Here is a 17,855-nt window from a genome sequence, read left to right as displayed (position 1 = left end):
AGCTAACCCGGTCTCGTCAGGCAGCAACAACAGAAAAAAGATGCAAAGGAAAAACGAGAATCACAGAACAGCGCGCTGCGAGCAACGCGGAAAGTTCTCACTTCGAATTCTCACGCGTGAGCACCTTACTCTCATCAGCAGCTCACGTTTCGTTCTCACGTCACAGATAAGTGAGAAGCGTGTGTTGTTGGTAGTGTTGATGTTGGTGTTAGTGTAGCGTACGAAGCGAATGAAATGGAAACACATTTACTTTGCGTTAAAACGAGTGAACGAATGCGTGACCGCGTGCTGCAATGGCAATGGGGTGTATCTGTGTGTGTGTGTGTGTGTGTGTTTGTAGCTCGGTGTGTGGAACGCGCTCGTATTTTCCCTTCGCACGCAAGCGAGCTGTCCGAAACGTAGCTCTCTGAACGCAAACGTCAAAAAAGACACGACGTTACGACGTTATCTTGCGACGTTTCTCACTCGGGCAGCAGCGCACACATCATGATGGTGCTGTCGTGTCCCGCCATGGGGGGCGGGGTATGATTTTGAAAAAATGGCTCCGCCTATTGCCCACATTCGGGGCCTATGAAAAGTGATGGCAGTATACAATTATTTATACGGCTGATTGAAATGAAGGATGTTATGGGCCGGAGATTGGTGGGCCACAGGCCCAGCGCTCGGACGCATTCCAACATCCAGCGGCGGATCGTCTTCATACGCGGGGGCACCATATACTCATACACAGCCGTAGAGCGACGTGACATCATCTTGTGTCCATCCGTGGAGCTTCAAGCAAATGCTCGCAAAATGACGACGACGACGACAGCACGACGAAGGCCAGGCTAACCAGTTTGGCCCTGAGGAAAGAAGACTGCTGCTGGTACTTCGACTTTGCGAGAAGCGAGTTTTGCAAAAAAAAAAAAAAAAGTAACGAAAAAAAGACGACGACGCACACCACAATCTGACTCTTGTTTCAACGAATCTAAAGGCGGCATCAAAGGCGGCCCTGAGAAATCCCGTATAAACGGCGGGGCGAAGTAGAAGACGAGGAAGAAAAGAAGCTAAAACAAAAACGCCACACAACAGACACATCAACCCAGTGTGCAGGGGATGCCTAATACACTTCAAATCCGCGGAGCAATAGAGCAGCAGCGGCACGGCACGAAAGGCTATGGTGCGCGAGCGAGAGGGCAATGTCTGCGGAGAAATGGGCAGGAAGCGGGCAAGCGAAAGAGAAAGAGATCCTGGCATATTAGAATAAGAGCTGCGCAAATGTGAATTTTTCATAGCATTGCGCGACACACGGCGGGTGGGTTTGTTTTGTACGGGCAAGTTGTTCGGTTTTCCTTCCTTTTTTAGTTTCTGCCGTTGTTGTGTGTGCTGATGTTGTGCTCTTCCTTAGCCGTGGCTTTGGTTCCTTAGCTGACGAGATTGTGTGTGTGTGTGTGTGTGTGTGCTTTTTTTAAAATAATTTTTCTGTTCGTTGTTGCTTATGCCATCCAATGGCTCTGACACACACAACTCATCTCTCGCGACACACTCGGTACACGGGGCGAACGTTTCGTTCTTTATATTTTCCAATTTCTTACCACCGACTTCCTACGCCCAAGGGTCCCTCTCCGTCGCCGCTTTCCATTATCAAAACTCCGTTCCAGCTTTCCTTCGCCGAGGAAAGTCAGGAGGTAAAATGGGAGGAAAAACAAATCGTCGCAGCGAACGAAAACCCGTTAACGATGGCTTTTCAAAATAGGAGCAACACAGCAATAGCCTGGCGCAAAGCGAAAAACCAATTTCGCGTGCTCTTTAGTTCGGCAAAGGAAACTCCTTCTAATTTTCTCTTCGGCTGAGCTGCAGTTGGAACCGGAGTTGGAGATGAATGAATAAAGGGTCCATTTGTAAAAGAATGCACTATCAGCATACAAAAAAAAAAAACGAAAAAAGTTGTATAAAACTTGGGAAATAAGACTTTTTCGCGTAATACTTTTGGGGTCTTGTGAGGAACGTTCTTCTAAATCTCTTCCCTTAAGAAAGAAAAAAAGAAAAGCCGACAGCGATAGAAGAAGCTCGATGCTTCGTTTTGTGTGCATTTCATTTTATATTGCAACAGTTTCTTAACATTTTCCCATCTTAATCTTGCCGTCCATTCTTGCTTATCGCGGGGTGGTGTTTTTATTTTTTTTTTTTGGAAGGTGGAGCACGAAAAGAAATTATAAAAAAGCATACCATCAGCACAGCAGCAGTAGCATCATTATTATTATCCCCAACAAGGACAGGAGCATTTAATAGAGCGAGCAGCAAGTTGTAATAATAAAAATAATTGCTTCACGGTCACCACCAAGTTGTTCTCGGGATTGCAATCGAGGAACTCTTCGTCCACCCTGTTGTGTACTCGTTGCACACACACAAACAATGCCCCCGGAAAAAGGAGCACCAGATATCCTTACATACCCTGGCTTTTCCTTCCCTTGCCGCTGCTAAAGTCCACTGCTCTCGTGAACGATGATGACTCAGGATATCTCACGAACGGCGGACGTTCGGTGGTGGTGTTATGCTGCTGTCGTCATATTATGTGGTCCCATAATAATCCCACCTGAAATTCCACCACCAACCGAAACCAGGCAGGCGTTGTGTGTACGGTTTGCGATGGTGATGATATTCGCACCACGCCGTGCACCGAAAGTGATGTACGATGTCAAAATTATTTAAATCTAATGATAGCGCACGACAAATGAAAATTTGTTACCGGAGGAGAGCAACAGACCCGTCCCGGCTTCCCTGGTAGTGTGAGCGTGCATCCGTGTGTGTGTGTGTGTGTGTGCGGAAGGGAAAGGCTCGCCATGCTGTGCACAACAACGTCACACAACAATAACAACGGCAAGAGTAATGCTAACATCCATAAACATTAGAGTAAGTGTGAAGGGAGGAGATACACGGCAATGGTGAAAGCGAAGATGGACACCGTATGCACGAGCGAGATAGCAGATGTCACCGGGCATCGTCGCCGACGTCGTCGTCGTGCGTCATTTTGTTGTACTCCAGATTGTAATATATGCTCCGGCTCTTTTTGGTACTGGTTGCACCCCCTTATCCTCGGCACATCCTCGGGTGCACACACAGCGGAGAGCACCCGGAACGAATGTCCTGTGTGCTGTTTACCTTTAGGAGCCCCAATTCCTTCACACGCTAGTCGGCAGTGACGGGCCGAGGGATGACACAACTCGGGTGTTAAAGTAATATGTGTGCGCGCCTGTGGACACAGCACCACATGTGTCGGGGCGAGCTGATGCTACTACGATTTGCAAACCAACTTTGCGACTTTGGAATCGATCGACGACGGCGGCGGCGGCGACGGCTAGAACCGCATTTATTATCCGTAGCGTCCGGTTCCCCACGGTTCCCATATGTTTCCGTGTTGCATACATATAGCTGTGTATAATGTGAATCTGCTGGCCTCTCTGGAATTTCTCGTCTCGGGTCGGGCCGTCGCTGATGATGGGAGGCTGCCGGATCGACCTTGCATTAGTTTTGGCCCTGTTTTATTTCGTCGCCATTAATCGGAATGCCCGGCCACCCGGCACCGTTGGTGGCCGCGGCCAAGTGTGGAATGTGTTTTGTTGCGCGAAATACGCGTAAACGCGGGCCCGGAATGTGCGTGTGCGTAGTGCTGCTAAATATTGAACACATTTCTCTAGCGGCGAACAATGTTGAAGCTATTTTTTCGCCTCGTTACATACGACACGTACGTGTATCGTGACGCAGTTTTTTTGGTTTTTTGGTTTTATTTTTCTCTCGATTTCGTTTTACAACTAAGCAGTAGCTGTGAAAAAAAAATTTGGAACCACAAAACTCCGTGTTAAAGCCGCTGATAAAGCAAGCAGTGAAGCTTTTCCGGCACCGCAGATCAGCGCGCGCGCTGAGAAGAAAAACCCCGGCGCGAGCAGCCATAGTAATGAATTACGATTAATGGCGCCAATATGTTTAATGGGTGTGCTTTTCCCTTCCAATGGCTGTCGGATGCCATCAGCCGCTTGGTTTCCATCGCTTGCTTATGACAAATCCCGGCAAGGCTACACACTATGACGGAGGATAATTTAAGACACGAGATTTCATTTTCCGTAGGATTGTTCGCGGTGACCGACTGAGAAAAATCTCGGCCTTCATTTTGCCTTATCACGGTTACTGGCGAAATTCGGGTAATTCCTTGGCCCGGTTGATCCCGGGGGTGTTGCGGGATGGGAAGACGGCAAAACACCGGTACCGTGCGTGACATTCATTGTAGGGAAAATGAAAGAACGTCATGTGTCGTCAGTGTGAAAATCGCGCGCTTGTTTCGGCGTGGTTTAATCATACCAATCCGAACGCTTTCCGCGGGGTTCTTTCGTCGTTAGCGATGTGACCTGCTGCTGCTGTTATTGTTGTTTATGACGCATGAAAAAGCCAGTTTGCCTGCTAACAGTTTGGTACACCGGTTCAACAATCAAATGACCGCGCTCACTTCAGGAAACGGTGCTGTAAGCGACGTTCGCATCGTCGGTACCAAATTTATCGTAGCTCCAAGTTCTGCCAATTTTGGCCGCGAACTTGAACATTTAGGGGGTTTCAAAACGGACCGAAGGAGGGGGAGAACCGGCACACCGATAAACATAAATGATGGCAACAACAAAACAGCGACACAAAGGTTTCCAATATTGGCAGGCAAACATCGCTTGGCCATACATTTTGGGCCAAAGGTGTTCGCGCGCGCACAAGAACACAAGCCGCCTTCAAAATATAGAAACACGGAAAAGTTGTAGCAACTTCTCATATATTCAGGTGTGTTGTTTTCTCCCCCACCGTTGAGGGTGAATTGACGTGTTTTATTCGACACACGGAACCAGATGAAAATTTCGGTTCCCGAAAAATCGCGAGCAACTGCTGTGCTGTGTTATTGTTGGGGAAAACTTTTCCATAATTGCGTTCCCGCTTCCGTGGAACGGGTTGCCGGTGCGGGAGAGAAAATAGTTTATTGGGTAGGCTTTTTGTTGGGCAGGCGGCCAGCAAAGCCAACCCATCTACCCGGTTCCGGTTGTTCGGATAAGAAACATTAAACGTGGTGAGAAGTTTAAATTGGGCCGTCGGTGATGCGGGATGCAACATTTCTAGATTTCGTTCCGGGATTTCGGAGATCGAGTGAAAATGGGTGGCCACGGGTGCCGTTTTTGTGGCAGTGGCAAATTTGCCCGTCATTGTTTTTGTGAAAAAGGCCCATATATGGCTTGTCTGAAGTCTTTTGATGGTACTAAGTCATCTCTACTGTGACTGAGGAATAAACTAAGCAAATGTTTAGCTTAGGAAATCTAAGGATTGACGCATATTATGTGTTTAAAGTTTTCTCTTTTATCTTTCTTTTTTAAGCTTTTTTTTTAAATATTTTCTCGGAATTTTGGGATGTTATTTATAATTTTTATTAATAAATTTACAAGTATTTATACACTCTTTACGTAGAATTCGAAGCAAATAGTCATGAGGCTGTTGATGAGCGAAAAATGTAAATGTTTAAGACGCCTCTTCTGGCGATGCTTTCATACGTTTTGATGCAGCTAAACTATTTGTTTTAACTATTTGTTTCCGGCAGGCTTTAAGGTTTAAAATAAAATTTAAGACAATTTGTAAAACAATAAGGTGCATGTTATGTTGGCATAATTTGTGGAATAATTGTGAAAACATATTTTTTTCTTTAAAAAAACTTCAAATTTCTTGTACCCTTCCTTCCAACTTTTTTGAGAAATTTAAAGTAGTACTAATAAAAAGTACGTTACACTAAAAATCATGCATCGAAATTATGATCATCTGCATTTAATCAGTAGCAGCAAACACCTGTACGCTTAGTTGCAGACAAATTGAAGAAACTAATATATTTAATAAGTCATTTGTCATTTTTATAAACTTTATTCTATTTATGTTAGGTGTAAGACATTTAATAGAATATTCTTGTCAATTAAATTGGTTTCCTTTATGCATTTAACTCGATTTTTTACTATTTTTTCCATAAAATAATATTTTATGCAGTATTCTTGTCGTTATTTTTGCATATTTAAATAAGGAATGACTGGAACGACTAGGGTTTATCAAACGCTCGGTCGAAATTAAAATATTTCGCATGTTTTTATTGGAATCGTTTGCATAATAAATTTTATTTATTTACTTATTTCTTATTAAAAAATCATAAATTTCAATAAACACAATGACGAAAGATGGAAAAAAGGAAAAAAAAATACAATAAACACAATGAAAAAAGATGAAATGAATGCTTTTCTGTGACAGAATTATTTTAAGTAATTTGATTTTAGTTATTATTTATTTTAGTATGACGGCTCTACGCCGTATTGTCACCACCGCTTGTGATGACTATTAATTTAATTTTGGTTCTTGTTAATGCATAATGTTATTTTAATCGTTCCTGATGAGATAAAAGCTCATTGAGCATTCAATTTTCTTCAGCTTTTTACATAATTCCAATTAGAAGAGGCAATAGCCAGTTGTAAATTGTTTTATTTGGTGCTATTGCTGCGAAATTTCTTTTTCATATATGCAAGCAGTTTAAATAAATTTTCAGCATGATTTTTTTACCTTCAAGTTTAAGTACCTTTATCTGTGTTAAGCATAATTATAATAATTATTTTTTTGACTGCAAACTCTTTCTCTATTTTCAAAATTCAACTCATCGTACTTCAAATACACAACGAAGCAGTTTTAAAGCTATCCGCCAAAAGTTCCCCTAGCAAGTACCTTGAAACTACGGGCTCAAGCAAACAAACCATTTCTATCGATTTTTCCACCACCTACAGACCAAAAAATATGTGCCCAATTACAATCGCAAAAGGAAGCACATTTTTCGCCGTTTATTCCATTAAAGTGCCTTCACATCACGACGGCCCATCGTCATCGTCGGCACCTTTATCGATTCGCCTCGCCGTGAAAACCTCTTTTAACAAATGTGCTGCCCTCACACAGTCAGTGTTTTGTTGCCGACTGGCGAACCGAAGGAAAATCGCGCCCAACAAATTGGGCTTGTAGTGGCGTTGAGCTCTTTTTTGTTTTGTTTTGTTTTTATTGACCATTTATGCTTCCATTTCCATATCGAACCGACCAAAGGCCGCCGGTCAATGAATCGGGTGCGCTCGCGCACCACAAACACACCCAATAAGCGGAAAAGACAACAGACAACAGACCCAAAACTCTATTACCACCGTACGTACGCTGTGCACTAGATAAATTGAAGTCGGGTGAAGTGGCGGGCGAAGCTTCACCGGTGCCACCAAACAAACAAGGACGAAGAAGATGAATTTAAAAATGAGAGAAAAACCAACAACAACAACGAGAATAGCCCACAAACAAAAAAATCGATCAACTATGCAGCACCAGACACACTTCATAAATTTCCACTAAATTAATGAACCGAAAGGACCTGCGACAGGACTGAACTGGAGTTGTTTTGTTCGTACGTTCCAGTGTACCAAAATGTGTTTTTCTCGTGGAAAGTGCATGCATGTGTTTGTGGGTGTTTTGTTTGTATGGGTAAATTAAAGTAGGTCGTGAAGTGTGTGATGGCAGAGATCGGCCGTCGAACAGAGTTTGTGAAGCTTGTCAGAAATGAAGTCGGTTCGCAACAACGAATGCAAATCGCTAAACTGAATTGCTGCTGCGAGAGAGGAAAAAAAAAACATCGCATAACAAGCAGTACAAAAGAGGTCCAAAAATTGGCAAAAAAAAAAAACCAAAAAATCTCAAGCCCATTGGCCCCCGAGGTCAGGTGTGGTGCCTTCGCCCGATGCACAACAGTCGCAACATAGGCTTCATCCCAAACAAAAAATTTCATCCAAAATCGAACTTTGACGTGCCTTTTCGACGGCCGTTCCGGTTTCCATCTACAGGATGGAATATTGATAAATGTTGTGGTGCCAGCCAACTCGTGCTCTCTCTCTCTCTCCCCATTATCCTTTTTCCCTCCTTACCGGAGCGGTTCCCATTCAAAAGCGAGGTCCTCGCTCCAATCAACTGTAGGCGTAGAGGCGATGAACTGAAGCAGAGGACAGGGGACGCTTTGGAGATAATAAAACAAATGCAAGAATCCATCATGCATGCATCATACCACCCGCCCTTAGGCACACCAATTTTCCTCACCGGATGACCCCAAAAATTTGCCTCGGAACTCTTTCGCTGGGAGTCTTTTTTTTTTGTTTCTGTTGGAGTCGAGAAGAATCCTTCCCCATTGCTGAAGCCACAGGGTGCATCCATCCCGGCCGATGGGCACAACAAAAAAAAAAGTATTTGGTACGCTGCACAAAATCAGATTATTAAGCAGAATAAGTTGGCAGATGGCGACGCGCACCGGACAGGGAAAAGTTGTGTGTGTAGGAAAATCGTGTCTGGAGAGCCTGGGGGATCCTTACCGGATCCAGCCACCAAAATAACCTCCAGGCAGTCAGGTCGAAAACCCGGGCAGGAGGCTCTAGGAGGCTCGAAAAAATCGATATTGATCCATCGATTTCGTTGACAAGTTGACAGGTGACAAATGAAGTATTATAGTCAAGAGACGACGGGCTGACGCACGCTGACGCTGACTTGCTGACCGTCCGATGGCGATGCACGGCGGGGTCAGCGAAGTGGATAAGTAGCAGGATAACGCACCGAAATCCTCGTGTTTGTTGGAAATGATAGGCAGGTTTGTTGTTTTGCTGTAGGTTTCATTTTTTTTTCGTCCTGCATTCGTTAAGCGCTGTTGTAAATTGTCTCCCGAGCGATGCGAATCGATATTGTAAAGCAAGCTTTAACGATGCGTGTTTAAAGTGTTCCGGAGCGTAATGCAGGCGTAAAACAGGACCTTTTTTTAATGTGTGTCTCTTTCGTAGGCCTCCGGGAAATTGTTGCTTTTGATTGGGGCAGGCACCTTTACGCAGCGCTTCACCCTTTAAAAGTGCAGCGAAAATTTGCAATTAAACCATTCACTTATGTGTTTTGTTCTTTTGCACTTCAAACCTGACATGCCGGGCTTCGATCCGGTATCAAATGTCGCATAATTTTATCAAAACTGCTATTTAAATGCACCACAACCCATATTGCTGCAGCTTCACGCCACTCTCAACGGACCGTACTCGAAAACGCTAGAATCGACTGTATATTTTCCCATGGTTCCTAAACGCCAAAAGCCACGAGTTCCTGCCTGCCGTGCTGCATCGCTACCTTTCTTCCCCTTCTCGGTTTTTTTTTTTTTTGCACAAGCACATCCGGACGGGTCCGGACGCGTCAAACAACAATTCATTCGGGATAATCGGGTGTACAGAAAAAATAAACTATCAATTCACCGCGGCACGGTTCGGAGCCACCTCGGAACACATCATCAAAACAAACAATCAAACCAGCGGCAGCATCGCCAGCAAACCATCCATTCGATCGAAGCAAAATCAGTAGCGGGACAGGGGAGGCGGGACAGGGACAGACGGATCCGAACGAATGTTTGTGTAGCGGAAAAACGGAAGTCAAACAACACGCAGCAAACACTTTTCTCCACGCTTGGGTGCGAAAATCATAGCATCCTGGCAATCCGCACTCTTGCCGACGCTCAAGCGTTCCCGGGTCCTGAGCGTATGCTTGCTGAAGTTCGTGTTTTACGGTATTATTATTGCCGATGCTCTTATTAACTGACGACACATGATCGCGGCTACCGGGGCTGTTCCCGGTACGGCTGGAAGCGAACGTCCAAACCTTCCGTCGTCGATATAAAATTTATTTTATGCTGATGATGGTGTAGATTATCTGCATCAATTGACGACAATTTTCGGTTCCGGAATCGGTCGTAAAATTGCAACACAACACGGCACGGTTCGCCCTCTCCTGGGTGCTGAGCATTTCCATGGAGGAAGCAAGGACACGCTTCTGGATGTCCAAGGGGTGTGTGTGTGTGTGTGGCTGAGTTTCTGTTTGAGCTGGTACTGAGATTAGAGGGGAGAATAGCACTGTTCTGTGCCAACAAGGAAGAAAAAAAAAACACCACAGTTTCACTGTTTTTCTTGCTCATCTCAAAAGACAACCCCAAGGATGTCCACACCACAAAGAATTCAAGTGGCACTTCTTGGTCCCTTCTTCTGGTTCCATGCTGATGATCGCCTAGCCGTGTGAAGCAGATTTCAATTCACCCGAAAGAAAATTGGCCGCTTTTACGCGCGCGTGTGTATGTGTGTCTTGGGAATCAGAAGCACTCGTCAATGTCAACTTTCACCACACTAGGGAAAGAGATCTCCCGGCCAAGATACGCATTCACGCCTGCTGTGTGCAAGCCTCTTGTGCGATGCGTTGTATGCGTGTGATTGTTTTGATGATACTTTCGACCGAGATCCTTCAATGTGCCAGTGAGCCCTAGGAGCGAGTCCTTTTTACGCACCGAAATCAAATGGCAGCAAATCGCACATGTTCCGGAAGTGTTTTTCCGATGCCTCGGTTTTGATTGTGTTCTTACAGATCGGTTCAAGCGTAACCGAGCCGCCTGTGAGCGCTCCTGATTATACATCAATTTTGGCGTCTCCTTCTCCGCCTTCCATATCTGCTTTATTTCATGTCCCAGCCAAACGTCCCACCGTCCCCTTCACGTCCCACCGTCCCCTTCACGTCCTACAAGAGTGCCTCTTCACGCCTGCTTTCAAAGCATTCATGGAATTGTTTTAGGATTATGGTTGTAAAGTTAATAAGCAGCGAGTGACTTCTTTCCGGAATTGTTTGCCGGCTGAGTTCTCGGCACCCCTTTTTCGCGCGTCCGCAGCTGGAGTGGGAGGATGGGAAATGGGGTATGGCAGGAGACCACATCGCACGCCTGTCAGCCGGATTGAAGAAGTGTTTCTAATTTCCAACCAGCAACACAAGCAGTAGCAGTAGCAACTAACAAACGGGCCAGGCTTTTCCCTATCGTGCCAGTAAGCTAATTGTCCTGCCTGGTGGAAGGGTTTAAACTAGAGATGAAGGAAAGAGGGCTGGGGCTTGGGGGATAAAGGGGTTTGGTAGAAAGGACACCGCGTGTGCTGCTGGCGTCAGCTTTTCGTAATGAGTGTAAGCCTTCCGCCGCGAAGCGTGGCATCATCGGATGCTGACATGGTCCCGAGATGCTGTTGCCGAGGAGCGCGTTGGGTGTTCGGCGCATTGCGGAGGGACGCTATTTTACCACCACCAACTTCTAGCGGCTGTGTGGGAAGGAGATTTTCCCGAAAAATCTCCCCCAAACCCCTCCGAAACGAAGGATCCGCAAAGCAGTGCCTCGAACGATACGGCAAAATAGGGGCAAATGGAAATTCAAAAATCCGTCCAGGGACCAACCAATTGGCCAAGAAAACATCTGAGATCCGCAACAATGAAAGGGGGAAAAGCCGGGGATTTGTGTTCTGTGCAGGCGGCGGCAGGTTGGGCTTGAGAATCCACCAACTGGGATCGTAGTCGCTGTGCGGTAAAACCCTGGTATGAGGCCGGAAACCCGGCAACACCATAAAACTTTAAATTATTCAAAGCAGTGATTAAAAACTGACTACTTGGCGCCTCCGATGGTGTTGGGTGGGTGTGAAGCGCGGCAACGAATGCTTCTCGGACCGCAGGATGTAGGACCGTGGGGTGTTGGCTAAAGTTCCCGTTAGGGAACAGTTTTATTCAATTTAAGTGTCCATTTTTAACGCATTATTGATGAATAAATTTCCCGCATTTCCTACTGTCCGCGCGGCAGCATCTCCAGGCCAGGCCGGCGATAGTCCTCGCCCCAGCTTTTGCAGCAGCATGGTGCAGTGTGTATTATTTTGTTTTTCACCATTTTCCTCCAGCTCTGGGGAGTGGGAGAAGCAACCAAAAAAAAGAAAAAAAGTTTATCTGTAACAAACCGTACCAACCGTGCCGTTGTGATATCTTCATCGCAATACTAGGCCCACCGTAATGGCGCACAGATCGAGTGCTGGAAAAACTCTCCCGGTACGTTGACGTTTGGGGAATAAAAGTTACAGTCTATTACCGCCAGATGGCGTCACCTGGTGTTTTGTTCTTCGTTTATTTTTGCACCGGATTTTCCCTGCTGCTTAGCATTTGCTGTCTATCGCCGTATATGTGCTGACTTCTGACTGTCCCATCTCACCACCCATCCTTAGCCCTAAAGACGCACTGAGTTTTGTTTTTTCGTTGCTTTTTGTTATCTTGTTTGGCGTGGGGTTCGGTAGGATAAAGCAAAGCAAAGTAAGCGTGTTTTCCAATTTGCTGGTCGGTCTGATCGACACTCCACCCACCCGCTCAGACGGCAACCGGCCGGGTTGTGTGTACAAGCGTTTTATAGTACGTTTTACTGCCATTATTCGCCTCGAAATGAATTCAATTTGACGCACCAGCTTGCATTCGGGTTGGTCGATGTGTGTTTTTCCCTTATTTCGACTCTCGTGCTCTTGTATGGATGTGAAAAGCAAAAATTTAAATAAAAAACTCATTTCCACTTCCTTGCCCAAGTGCACACCGAACGCTACATGAACCGACCGCCGAATGGCACCATCAGCGCAATCACCATCATCATCAACACCCTCATTCGAAAGGCATTCCCGTGCCGGGGGGGGGGGGTCCAGCACGGGGAGAAAATCGCAACCAACTCCAACGCAACGCATTTATGCAAAACGCAAAATCCCGGGGGAAAAACAATCGGACAATGCCGGATCCCGCCCCTTCTGTCCTGTGCTCCAGCAGTAGTCCGTAGCAGTTCCAGAAGTTCTAGAAGGAAACTGCCGTGCTTTGGTGTGGCGTGCGCCCGGAGAGGAAAACCTCCAGCTGTGGGCCACACTGCTTCGGGGAGGATAATTTTATGCCACCACGAAATGTTGCATTTTATGAAGCGATTTTCCAAAGCACACCAGCTCAGCTCAGTATGATAAAGCAGCGGCGGCGTACGCGTCGGTTCAGTGCGTTTTCATTTCTCGCGTCAAACGAAGAAGTCAAACAATTGAGGCATTCTTCTATGCCGAATGTGATAGATAAGCGATCATACGCGCGTGGGGGAGGAGGGAGCAGATGTACAAGTAGCTCTTCATCAGAGATCCGAGGAAGCGTTCAAAAACGTTCCTTAGCGTACACACCGTAACCGGCTCGAATGCGTCTGGCTAAACGGATGCGTTCGGGATGAAATGTCGCCGTCGTGAAATTAATCTCGTTAAAACAAAGTCCGCGAATCAGATTAGGGGCAATGGGTGGAAATAGAGAGACAAAAAGAGAGAGAGAGGGAGAAGAAGAACACTCTTCATGACCTGTCCGGGAACGAGCCTTTCTCGGAGGTTTTTGCTTTCGACGAACGTCGACGAACATCGTTTCCGCAATTTTCTACTTCCGCAAGCAGGAAGCTGAAATTGTCACATGCTGTGTGCGAGCGCGCGAACGATTGGATCGAGGCTAGCCGATGCCACTGATGCCTCTGATGTCCTTCCCGGGGAGTCTGTGCTAGCGATACTACGGTACGGAGGCCTCGTGAAAGAAGTAATTGTGAGCATCCGTAAGAGAGGCTATAGGACTCACTCGTTGACCTCAAGCAGAAGGATAATTTTCATTACACAAACGGCTTCTGTGCATCGTTCGCCTTCTTTTTTCTCTCGACTTAATCACATTTTCCATTCCTGCTCTTGTTTGAAGCTTGATCTTAAGGTTTTTTTTTCCGCCCCCTTTTTGCCCACCTTATCCCAGCTTCCAGCATTGAAGCTGTTGTTTGGTTGTACTTATGTTCTGTCTTCCTTTTTTTTTTTTGTTTTTGATAAGATTAAACAGAATGTTTGGTTTAAATTTTTCGATTACCGGTGTTCCGCCGAACCGCTGCGAGGGCAAGTAATGCAAAAGGCAAAATTTTAAAATTAAGGCGTACGGCACTGACAAATAACAGCAGGTAATCGATATGCAATTAAACGGTTCACTGAAACGAACCGAAGCTCTCTGGGTACGAGCACATCAGAGCCCGGTGTGGGGTGGATGAAGGTGGATAATACTCAAAAATATCATCGATTGGACTTACAGCAACCACAACGGCAGGACGATCGGCAAACAGAAAAAAAAAAAAATGGCGCACATTCAGCGCCCCATCGATAGCTGGCTAACCGACGGAGTATGGCTGGGGATAAACGGAATGGGAAAGCGAAATGTATGGCATTGGCACCATTTGCTTACCGGCGCCGTTTGCTACTGGCCACGCGGGAAAATGGCGGTGTGCCTGGGCATCGGCGGACGGTGCCAGTACGTCGAGGTGCCGTAATAATTTAAACTTTGCCAACTTTTAATATATTTAACGAGCGTGAGATGGAGAGAAAATGAAGTAAAAGGTAAGGGAACGACACACACACCGGGAGCCGGGTGTGCGTGCCTTTTTCCTCCCAGTTCCCGGAACGGTTGATACAGACGATCGACCTACAAAAAAAAAATAGGGAAAAAAGAAAAACCCAGAGTACTTCACCTTCGATTTGTTTGTAGAAAGGAACAGAAATCGATAATAAATTAAACACAACTTCGAAGCGCGTGTGCGCTGGATCGCTTTCACCTCACCTAGGCGCTCTCTCTCTCTCTCGTTTCGTCTGGCCGTTTTTTCATGATTTTTTGTTGCTTCTTTGGAGTTGGAGTTGTTTCTGTGTACTATTTTAAAATTCCTGTAACGTCTTGCAAAGTGATCTTAATGGAAGCGAAACGACAAAGGTGGAGAGTGGCAGAAGCGGCAGCAATCCGAGCAGTAGGAGGGATCCTTTCCTTCTTTATTTCTGCCGGGGGTTTTTTTTTTTCGAATACTTCATCCTAGGCCTTGGGAAGGAAAAAGCAAACAAACACCGCTGGCCAGACGCAACGAAGGTGGCGTGGGGGTGGGGTTGGGTTTGAGCTTGTTTAGCGTAAAATTGAAAACAGTGTCGAAAGTAATCCTACGCGAGGCGGTTAGTAATAATTGAACTTGAAGTTTGGCTCAATTTCAGAAGCATTTTGGAGTGGTTTTGGTATTTTTTTTTTTTTTTGTTGCTTTGGTTTGATATCGTTCTGGCTACGGGGTTTGGCGATGCAATAAATAATGAAAGTAATACGCTTGTAAAGAGCGTGAAAATTGAAAAACAAAAACTTTTTCCACCCGGTCCCGGACCCGGTAGATTACGCAGAAAAAGGGAAAGTTTCGTGGAGTACTGCTGTATTGATAGGACGCACTTGTTTCCATCGGGATGTGCTTTAGAGTGATGTTTATTTTCAAACTTGTCATGTTTTTGTAACTTGTTGCAATGTGAAAGTGACATCGTAAAGTATGTGTTTGAATTTAATTTTGCTTGTCGTGCTGGGCGAAACATCCTTTTTCGGTGTGAAGAGAGTTATTGCACAAACTCGTGTGGGTTCAAGCACATTTTTCTTTCTAGTTAACTTGAAGAATTTTTTACTTTTATATTCAATATTTTTTTCATTCATTAAGAGATAGTCAATAGTCAATTACTAAAAGGGGATCAATCCAGAGGAGATTTGAAACCTAACTGTGCCAAAGACCGGCGCCGCTATTGTCGAATTATCTCGAGCACGGTGTCTTCCACCTCAATTCCTTATAGATTTGCATAACAATGAGAGAGCCTATTGATAATAAAATTGATATCAAATTATCAATAAATAATTCCTTAACGCTTTTACATCAATTTCGTAAACTATTAAACAGAAGTCGGATTGTGCTGCTTTAAGTCGACAAGAAATTCTTTCTCACACATAATCCTTTGGCATAATCGATCATAAAACATACGCAATCGACGATTTTTCTTAAACTTTTCGGGAAATTCCAGTTATATATTTCTAATGTGACGACTAAAGAAACGATTTCAGGCAATAATCTTGTACATTCAGGCCTTTCTGGTGTCATTCATACCCTGAAATTTAAATATAACGATCAATAAACACCTTATCAAATTCTGGTATAAATGTTCACTTTATGTTATGTATAGAACAACGAGTCAAACTAATTTCATTAAAATCAACCATTACCAGACTTCATTGTGAAGCTTTATAGTTGATGCCTTGCTTCCATACTTCCATAAGCTTCACTCTATCGTCGTACTATTTATTTACACTTTATGTAAGTTTTGTGCGATAATCTCTTTCATTTTTATTATACAATGTAGTAATAGCATTATTTATTTTGTGATAATTTTACAAAGTATTTGTCATTTATTTTTTACCCCAAAAGCTTAAAAGCCAAACCCTTTTTTTAATTATAAAGCACTTAACAATAAACTTAGTTTTATTCATTAATTTGTGACCTGTTTGAATGTAAGATATTTTTTACAATTTTAAGTTTCCCTTCTTTTTTGTGTCTTAGCTATACATAACTATTGGATTGTAATATGAAAATATTATGCTGTGATTTAAAACTGCACCAATTTATTTAATATTACATTTTTTTTGAAAAATAAACTGTTCTACCATATTTAATCTAATTTTAAACATTATTCAAGTTATACAAAATATTTTTTGTGTTGTGCTATTGGGCTGTAAGCAAAAAGTGTCGGATCTACTTTGGTTGGTGTTTCATCTTTTTATTTTTGTTTTATTTTATTTAGTTTTTATTTTATTTTATGAAATTATTTATTTATTTTAAGTATGACGGCTTCCGCCGTATTGTCAACACCTATAGCCCTACGTATATAAACAATAGTTTTGTTTCCGGAAAATGCGCTACACATGAAGTGTAGTCAAGTAACATCAACACATTTTAAGCTAATTGAACTCAACTTGATTAGTTCGTGTTGTTTACGGGCAATAAAGTTCTAAAATTATGCTACAAATCTCATTATCTGTTGCATTGGTGGAAAAAGGTTATGCACTTGGATTAAAGGCACTGAAATACACCAAAAACATGCACAACAACTCGAAACACAATGACAATACGGCACTGGACCGTAATAATATATAAAATAAAAACTCGAAACAAAGTAGTAAAAATGTTAAAAGGCAATCGTTTTAAATCATTAATAATTGTTATCTTCAATTATTATTGTTCATTGTAAAACAATATTCAAAAGTTGAAAAATTCAGTACAAACTTCACAAGTATACTATGAAAAAAGAACATATTTTCAAACTTAAATTGCTAATAACTCTTCTTTAGAACAATCTTTATAACACGCTAACATGGAGCTAATAAAAACCAAGTCATATTTTGAATCTCATATATTTATTCCAAAGACTTAATTGTCTATAAGGTTTCCTCCCTGTTTTTGGCCTTATCCCGGGTATGCTCGGTTACTTTGATTTTTTAAGTCTTTTAATATTCTTATTTTGCAAAATTTGTCTCTGTTTGCCTAAAACTGATAAAGAAAACACATTATTTTCAAATCTGTTTTTCACCAGAGTGAAATATTGCACGATCAAGAATGATTTGTATGTTTTGTGCATTTCCACGTCGAAGTATTCACTTTACAGCATTAAAAATTAAATTCAGATTTATTGCCCCTTGCCCAAAACCCAGCTACGGAATAATTCTAAACTAATTAAGAACGCATTTTCGGCGTTTCTCGTACAAAACCGAAAATTCCACTCGTCTAGGGTCTATTTTCATTTACAACACCATTTCGCAGCATCATACGGTGCGATTAAAATATCAAAATTCATAACAAAATAAGCCTTCCGATGGGGCCCGTTCCGTACACCGAACAGCACAAAAACCACCCTTTTGCCGATGCAACAACACAGCTTTCAACCGACCGTCTAATCATATGCTGACAATTAATGGTACCGCACACTACACCATGGCACTCGACGTAACACTCGGCAGTCTGCCGGCAGTCTCCCGGCCACTCATGCTCGACCCCAGGGAGATGTAAAATAGCGCACAAATCCATAAAA

At 43.7% G+C, this 17,855-nt stretch overlaps 1 protein-coding gene across 3 annotated transcripts in view; it reads right to left on the bottom strand.

Annotated features, from left to right (window-relative positions):
• Positions 1–17,855, bottom strand: part of LOC126558244 (isocitrate dehydrogenase [NAD] subunit gamma, mitochondrial) — a 517,410-nt gene that overhangs the window by 223,864 nt on the left and 275,691 nt on the right. The gene's annotated exons all lie outside the window — the stretch shown is intronic.

The sequence above is a fragment of the Anopheles maculipalpis genome, chromosome 2RL, assembly GCF_943734695.1.
Source record: "Anopheles maculipalpis chromosome 2RL, idAnoMacuDA_375_x, whole genome shotgun sequence".
In the NCBI taxonomy this organism is placed as follows: Eukaryota; Metazoa; Arthropoda; class Insecta; order Diptera; family Culicidae; genus Anopheles; species Anopheles maculipalpis.
This window is presented reverse-complemented; position numbering and strand designations above follow the sequence as displayed.